The sequence below is a fragment of the Camelus bactrianus genome, unplaced genomic scaffold (genome assembly GCF_048773025.1).
Source record: "Camelus bactrianus isolate YW-2024 breed Bactrian camel unplaced genomic scaffold, ASM4877302v1 HiC_scaffold_28, whole genome shotgun sequence".
NCBI classification, from domain to species: Eukaryota; Metazoa; Chordata; class Mammalia; order Artiodactyla; family Camelidae; genus Camelus; species Camelus bactrianus.
The window spans coordinates 78206-86779 of record NW_027413942.1 but is presented as its reverse complement, the minus strand read 5'-3'; positions in this window follow the sequence as shown (position 1 = coordinate 86779).

Here is an 8574-nt window from a genome sequence, read left to right as displayed (position 1 = left end):
AAATGGGAACCACTCTCTTTTCTCTAATACTGAATTTCCCAGAGTTCAAGACAGAATCATATATTCTAAAGAACTGCAGTGCTCTTGAAGGGAAATTGAATTGTAACTGTAGAGGAGATTTGCAAACCTTTTTGAATATGAATCAGGGGAGGAAGAGCAAGCAGCAGTGCTGCCCAAGGATGCTGGGAACCAGGAGCTCTGCCATCCACTTGAGAGCAGGAAAGATGTGTGTCCCAGCTCAGGGATGGAGGGTCACCCTTCCTTTATCCTTTTGTTCCAATCAAGTCCTCAGTAGCCTGTGTGCTGCCCACCCACATTGGCAAGGGCAGGTCTCCAAACTCAGTCTGCTGCATGCTAAGCTCTTCCAGAGACACCCTCTCAGACACACCCCAGAAAGAATGGTTTACCAGCTCTCGGGGTACCCCTTAGCCCAGTCAAGCTGACACATAATATTCACCATGACATGTGGCTTGTCCTGGCTTACCGCAGTAACTCCCTTCCTGGTTCATGAGGGTGGCTCAGACCTGCTCTGTCCTGTACACTAGCACTGGCCGGTGTGGAGCTGGACATCCTTGGCACTGCTGAGTCTGTTACTGCTGGCCCGTGTTCTTCCCATTTTCAGTATATTGTCATCTCCACTCCTACTTGCCCTTCCTTGAGGATTTATGTTTTTAAAAATATTTCTTTACTGCAGTTATGGAGAGGTTTGGGACTGGAGCAATATTAGTTGCATGTGTTCAGCTTGCTTTCTTTATCCAGAAATATGGATTGATTTTTATATTACTGACTAATTATTCATTTATGAATTAATATTTGATGATATTTTATCATTATTATGAATAAAATGCTTATGTAACTTACATTCATGTGAAGTTTTAATCATATACTTCAGTATTTAAAAAATAAGAAAAACTTGATATCTCCAATTTAGATCTCGTTATGTATAAATAATGGTTTTTGGAAGGTTTTATTTAAATTAGTCCTCTAAAGGAACAATTACTGGTGGTAAACATAGGAGAAAAGGAGGATTGAGGAAAACATAGATTTATGATTATGGTTCTGAGAACCCAGAAGAATGTGTCTTTAATAATGCTGAATTTGATTCAGGAACCAGGAGAACCTAATTTTATTGTAAACTTTCTCTTAATGGAAGTGTATAGATTTTAATGTTAGTTCTTCACAGATGGTGAATTGTTTGGCAGCAAGTACTAAAGTGTAAAAATCAGTGATTTAAGCAAGTTAAAGGTTTTATTTTTCTTAAAGTCATTTGTAGCAGGGAGGGCAGAGCTGGTAGGTCAGGTTTCTGGTGTCATTAGGGATCTGTGTGCTCTAGTATATTTAGCATATGGCTTCCATTCTAAGATTGCCTTAGATCACAAGTTAGCTTCTGCAGCTCCAGTCATCACCTCCATATTCCAGGAAAGAAGGGGTTAAGAGCAGAAGTGGGCCTACTACATGAGTCTACCTTCAACCTTGTAAGGAGCTTTCCCAGAAGACACATCCAATAACTTTTGCTTCTTATTGGCCAGAACTTACTTAGCCATCCCTGTACACCAGGAAGTCTGGGAAATGCTGTTTTCTGGGCCTGTGATTGATCAGTGGTCTGTCATTAAGGCAGAAGGCAGAATAGATACTGGGTAGGGAAATTGCAGTGCCTGCCATAATGATGTGACTACAGGTATGAAGACAGTGGCAGATCAAGAATTCAGCTGTCTTCACAACTGTGGTTGGATATGGAAAGTGTTTTCCACGTTACAGAGACAAAAGGCTAGGGAAAAGCCACACCAGGATGTGCTGTGGCTTCTGCCCTGGGGTGAAGTCTTTCTTCTGTTAGCTTCTCCGCCTGTGGAGAAATAAACCAGGAAGTTGTATTGGGAGTTTCTGTGGCCTTCGCACACAGGCTGTAACTCAGGGTTTCACAACTCTTGTAATGAATTTTTTTTTCTTATTATAGAACTATAAGTGCGATTTAGAAAATTTGGAAGATGCTTGTGGGGCTTTTCACACTCCTATCCCATTATCATAAATATTAACATTTAGTATAGATATACTTAATCTTTTCACTCATGTTTTTATATGATTTGCATTCAATATTGTGTCCTCCATCCCTCTCCCCCATTTTCTTGCACGGTTTTCATAATCCTCGCTTTAATGGTCATGCAATCATGTATCCAGTGGTTGTTTCCTGTCTGTTTAGCAGCCCCACTATTTTTAGATGTTTACTTTTGTTTCCAGTTTCTTGGTTTTGTAAGACATAACATAAAGTAATCTTTGCACATTTTTTCTATATTTAGAGAATTTTTTATTAAGAATATAAAAGTTATATATATATATATAATTTGGAGGTACAGATGTGTTAATAATTTTGAATCTCTGGTATACAATTTCACACTGAAATCTTCAATGTACAAGAAGCCACATTATTTGAACTCTTAGGATTGATTAATATCATTTTTGATTATTTGACTTTTTAATTTGCAGTTTGAATACCTTTGATCTTAAGCAGTTTTTCATGTATTTATTAGTTGTATTTTCTCCTTTGTGAATTGCCTATTCATGTCCTGGGTTTTGTACATATCAGTGTTTTATTGCTTTTATTGTTGCTATGATTTCTTTGAACTTTATTCTACTTAAATTTTTCTTTTGTGATAAAATGCACATACCATAAAATTTATCATTTTAACCATTTCTGAATGTACAGTTTGGTGAGTTGTGTACATTGACATTGTTGTGCAACCATCACCAACATCCATCTCAGGAACTTCTTCATCTTCCAAACTGAAACTCTGTCCACATTAAAGAATAACTCTCTTTCCCCTTCTCCCAGCCCTAGCCCCCACCATCCCCCCTCTGTCTCTATGACTGTAACTATTCTGGGTCCTCATATAAGTGGAAACATCCAGTATTAGTCCTTTCATGACTGGCTTATTTCACTTGGTATAAGGTCTTCAGGGTTCAGCCACCTTGTAGCATGTGTCAGAATTTCCTTCCTTTTTTAGGGCTGAATAATATTCTGTTGTATGTATGGCCACAATCTGTTTATGGTGTGAACTCTTTCATATAACAGATAAGAATTTTTTGTCATAAGCAGATACTTTTTCTCACTTGATTTTTTGTAGGTTATGTTTTTGAACATCTATAATTGTAAATTTTTATGTAAGTAAACCTACTTTCCTTTGATGTTTATATATATTTTTCATTCATCTGGGATTTATTTGGAACATCACTTGACACTGAAATTAAACCCAGGAAGAATCCAGAGCCAGGGTTAATCTACTTCTTGTTGGAATGCCTTCTATAGGCTCACATTTTTTTTTAAACCAGGCAGGAAGGAAACATTGCATGACTATGCTCCCACTTTGCATACCTTTCTAGCCTTCCTCTCTTCATCCTATTCCCCCCTCTAATCAGTTTAAATGTTATGTTTATAAAATTAACTTATTAAGGTGCTTGGATTCCTCTTCAAGGTAAGAGAAGATTCTAGGTCTCTGGAGTTAATTCATTCAATTTCTTCTGGCCTGAGATATATTCTTGATATTACAGTTGATTGTTGATATATTCAGCACTTGCTAAAGGCCCAGCCCTCTCCCCACCAAGCATTTGCATGAATTAACTCACTTATTTAATCCCACAGACAATTGTGGGGTAGGTAGTTATTACGCCTGTTTTTCAGGTTGATAGGAGGTGCCATAAGGAGATATATTGTAACCTAAATATTGGAATCCACAGCTATTCTTCATGTGCTTTAAATGAAAGAAAACTAAAAAAAAAAATCTGATATAGTAATCACTAACACAGTGCTAAATGTGTACTGGGAACATTAAGGTATTAACTAATTTGATCTCAGCCCCTTGAGGTAGGCACATTAAAATAAGTAATGTGTTGTTGAATAATGTTTAGATCACTTACTTACAATCTGCTTTTGATGACTTTATTATTTCTTGTCTATGTCTTAAGATTGCTTTCTCTCTCCCATTCAGGGAGTGTATTGATTCTAATCAGAGTAATTAAAACTTAATTGGGGCATGATGTTTGAGCTTTGTATCAGACAGGAGTATAAACTAAAGCCCCCAGCTAGTTGATAGCCAGATTTGATTATTTGCTTGAAGAGTTAGCATACACGCAGCACAGGATTCAAAAGGTGCAGTAGGATTTCCAGTGCAAGAGTGTCTCCTTCCCACTTCTGTGTTGCCTTCCAGATCCCCTTCCTGGAGGAAACCAACTTTACTGGTGCTTAACCAGCAATAATTATGTGCAGGCACATGGATTATACATAAACTTGCTTCATAAAATGGTAACAAAATTGACATACTATGGTACATTTTGATTTTTACTTTAAAAATTTTAGAAATTATAATTTGAAATATATGAAATTTACCCACTAAACACAGTTTTAAATATATCATTTGGTAACGTTACCTACATTGATATTGTGGTGTAACAGAACCCTAGAAATTTTCCATCTTGCAAGATAAAACTTTGTGCCCATAAACAGCTCCTCATTTCTCTCCCTCATACACCTTGCTTTTTAAAAAAAATGTTGTAGATACAGAAGTATATTTAAGAATGTGTATGTATGGAGAGGCCTCTTTTCATGTAGCAAATTTATAGTAGATATTGTTTCATATCTGCAGACACACTGCCCATCCTTTTTAATTGCTGCAAAGTGTTACATTTTATGGATGTGACCTAATCTGTGTAATCAGTTCCTTGTTATGTGCAGTTATGTAGTTTCTGATCTTGGAAGCTGACAACTGTGCACCTCTCTGAGGCACCTTGTTTTAGATGTCCCTTGGCTTGACAATGGAATTTGATTTTGTCTCATAGTCTTTGTTCAGAGACTTTCTCTTCAGTAGGTGAGTTTCTCACTGGTACATGCTGATGATTTTAGTGATAATAATGCACTTTCACTGAGTACATTCCCCATGCCAGGTGCTGCCATGAGCACTTTGTTTAGACTCCTGTGAAGTCAGTGCTAATTATGCATGGAGAGAGGAAATCACTTTCCAAACTTGGTAAAATCGAAGGTGGGGTGTAGCTGGGCTGATTGGAGTTGGAGCTCTCCCGTTGCCCGTGCTGAAATGGCCTGGGCTGTGTGGCAGGTGTGTGTGGTCACAGCTGCTTTTCTGGTGCTGTGCTTTCTGGTTTTAGTGTGTTTTATTTATGTATGGATATTTTAAAACTCAGGCTTGGCTTTCTCTTTGGTTTCTATTGGGTGCATATTCGTTCTGATAATTGGTAAAACATATTTTAACATAACTGTACTTTTGTATAAGATATTTACCTGTATTTGTTTAGGGATGATTACTTCCAACTGTGCTTAGTGACCACGTTGGTACATGGCCACATTTCTTACCTCCTCCTCCTTTCTTCTATCACCTGCTTTTGATTGTTTATGTTAGTGTACTTACTCTGATATTTATGTTTGTGAATTTATGTTTAGTGGTGTCTCTGTTGCTCTACCAAGAAAACAATATCTTTTGATTCCATGACACAAGGGCATCAGGGTCTTTATATTTTCCTCCTTTCCATCTGTGCCTGTCAACTTGATACTACTCCTGTTGTTTTAATTTATAATATTTACATTCTGTTCTATAGCTATAGATTCTCCCAGAAAAGAAAAGCATTTATCCCTATATCTTAAATGGACTACTTGCTCACTGTAAGTCTTTGGCTGTACTTTATGCATTCTTATTATTTGGCTAAAGCTTATTGTCTGATGGTTAATTCATGAAGGGTTCATAGAAACCAAATTCTCTCAAGTTGTTGTATGTTTAAAGATATTTTGTTTTTGCAACAGACTTGATTGGCAGTGTGGCCAGATATAGAATTCTGGGGTCATATTTTCCTGCCAGAAAACTCTGTAAATGTGGCCCTGTGTGTCCCAGTGTCCTGCATGCAGCTGTGCCAATGGCCAAGACAGGCTGCCCTTTTCCTGCTTTAAGAGTATGTTGCTCTACTCAATAAGCCTAACAAAACACCATAGGCTGAGTGGCTTCAACAACAGACAGTTGTTTTCTCACAGCTCTGGGGGCTTTAGGTCTGAGATCAAGGTGCCATCATTGTTGGTTTATGGTGAGATCTCTCTTCCTGGCTTGTAGATGGCCTCCTTCTCACCAGGTCCTTGTGTGGCTCTTCCTCTGTGTGTGAGTGAGAGAGAGCTCCCTGATCCCTCTGCCTTATCCTGCAGAGATGTTAGTGCTGTCCTGTGACCTCACTGATCCTGGATTACCCCTCTAGGGGCTTCATCTCCAAACACAGTCACCTGAGTGTTGCAGCTTCAGCATAAGAGTTTTGGGACACACAGCTCAGTATATAACAAAGGGTAATGTGGATTTTTATTTATTTTTTTGCCAAAAGGCCTAGATTTTTTTTCCTTTCTTTGTTTTTTATTTTCTCCTTTTCTCACTCTTTTTTTCCCTAGCTTAAATATGTGATGTAAATCCATATTTATTAACATGGAAAAATGTTCAACATATTGCTGAATGACAAAAAGGAGGTTTATTTATTTTTATCTTTATGTAATCCTGTTAATTTCCTCCTATTAGATAATAGTTATTATTTTAAATAGACATTTCAAAAAACTCGGATATCTATGTCATGATTTTCATCTGCTTTATTTTTATATTTTTCTGGGTACATGTTTTTTATCTGCCATTTGTTTTTTCCTATTTTTCTCTCTAGCCTCTCTTTTTCTATGAGTGTTTTTATTTGATGTTTGGCTAGTCTTCTTGTGTTCTTTCCTCATCTTTGAGTGAGGGGAGATCTTTCTGAACTGGCTGTGTGTTGGGTTTAGGCTGGGTGGTGGGCAGTGTCTGGCTGAAGCAGCTTCTGTCCCAGGCTTGTCTTTCTCACAGCAGATGGTGGAGGTGTAACTTCTCACCTTGCCGCCTGTGCTCTGAGGGGAGGGGCCTGGGGAGCGAGGCTCCTGCAGCTGTGCTGCTCAGACTACTCTGAATCCAAGCAAGGGCTCTCTGCTTTTGCTCTTCTCTGGAGAACTGGATATTGCCTGGTATCTGAAGTCACTGGTGTTCTCTTTCCATGTCCTCACTCATCTGGTCTCAGTGGGGCTGTTATTGCCCTTGGCAGCTCAGTGCACGTCTCTTGAGATTCACGGTGTTTGGGTGTTCTGTTATCCGAGGTGGAGTTTCTTTTTCTGTAGCTTGTTCTTGTTTTGGGGTGGATTAGTAAGAGCAGAAGTGTTTAGAGAGGCTTTGCTCTCTCAAAGATTTTAAACCTCACAGCCAAAATGTGTTTAATCAATCACTCTGGGTGTACTCTGTCTGTCAAATTAAGGAGTTGTACAGCATCTTAATGAACATGCTTTTAGATTAACTTATTGCCGTTCTGATGTAATTACATGAAATTTGGGTGAACACTAAATATAGTGAATATTTCCTTACAGACAGAACCTCCTCTGAATACACCAGAAAATAGAGAATATCTTGCAGAAATTATGTTCAAATTATTTAATGTACCAGGACTCTACTTTGCAGTTCAGGTAAGGACAAGTGACTTTCATGATTCCCAAGTGACCTTAGTTGTCTAATGTGGAAGAAATGGTGATTCTAGAGGCCTCTGTAAGATTGTGTGTTGTGGTTTCCTTTCCCATGCACTCAAGTGCACATGAACTCATCCCATTCAGGTCCGAGCTCAAACACTGTACAGAGCAATTTCTGTGATTTATGTTTTTACTGCTGGTGTAGAGTTTGTCCAGCTTTTGTCTGTTTACATTCATTAAAATCTAAAGTATCTTCAGGAAGACAAGATCAAGATGTAGGTGTGGTTCTTTGGCTTATTTTTACTTCTGATCATAAAAAAGAAAATACACTATAGAATCTGTTAAAACAAAACAAAATGAAACAAAATAAATGTCTTTCAAGGGTTTCCCTTTGTGGATCTGAGCTCCTGTGGTTCCATGAGTTTGCAGAACTTCCCCTGAAGCTGCTTGTTCTTCATGGGGGGTTTTGTTGTTTTTAGGTGTAATGTATCTGCCTCTATATAAGGGAATTGACTGAAATTTGGGGGAATAAATGTTAAAATTGTTTTCCAAAATGCTTCCTGCATATTCTATTCCCTTGTAGGAAAAAAGAGGAGGAGTTGCATAGATGATTAACTTGGAAGATTCCACATGCTGTGTCCTCTGTGTGGTGATTCTCAGTAGACAGTGATGTCTTAAAGACTCTGAAAATGCCTACATTAGAAAACTCTGTTTATTCCACCACTTCCAAATTTAACCAGAAATATTCCCCAACCCCTAAGCTGTTTCTGTTCCATGGACTAGGAGACACTTCAGGAAACACTGGCCCATTGGTTCTCAAAGTGATCTATGCAGCAAGGTCTCCTCAAAAGTGTTTTTTCCAAAATACACATTCTCAGAATTTATATCAGACCACGGGTTTCCAGCCTCAAAATTTTAGATCGGGCAGTCCTCAGGGGAGTGGAGGGTACTGAGCTGTGTGTTGTGGGATGTCTAGCAGCATCTCTGGTCTTGACCCACCAGGGGAAGCACCACCACCAGCCTCCCCTCCCTCAAGTGTGACAGCGAGAAATGTCACCAGATATTGCCAGGTG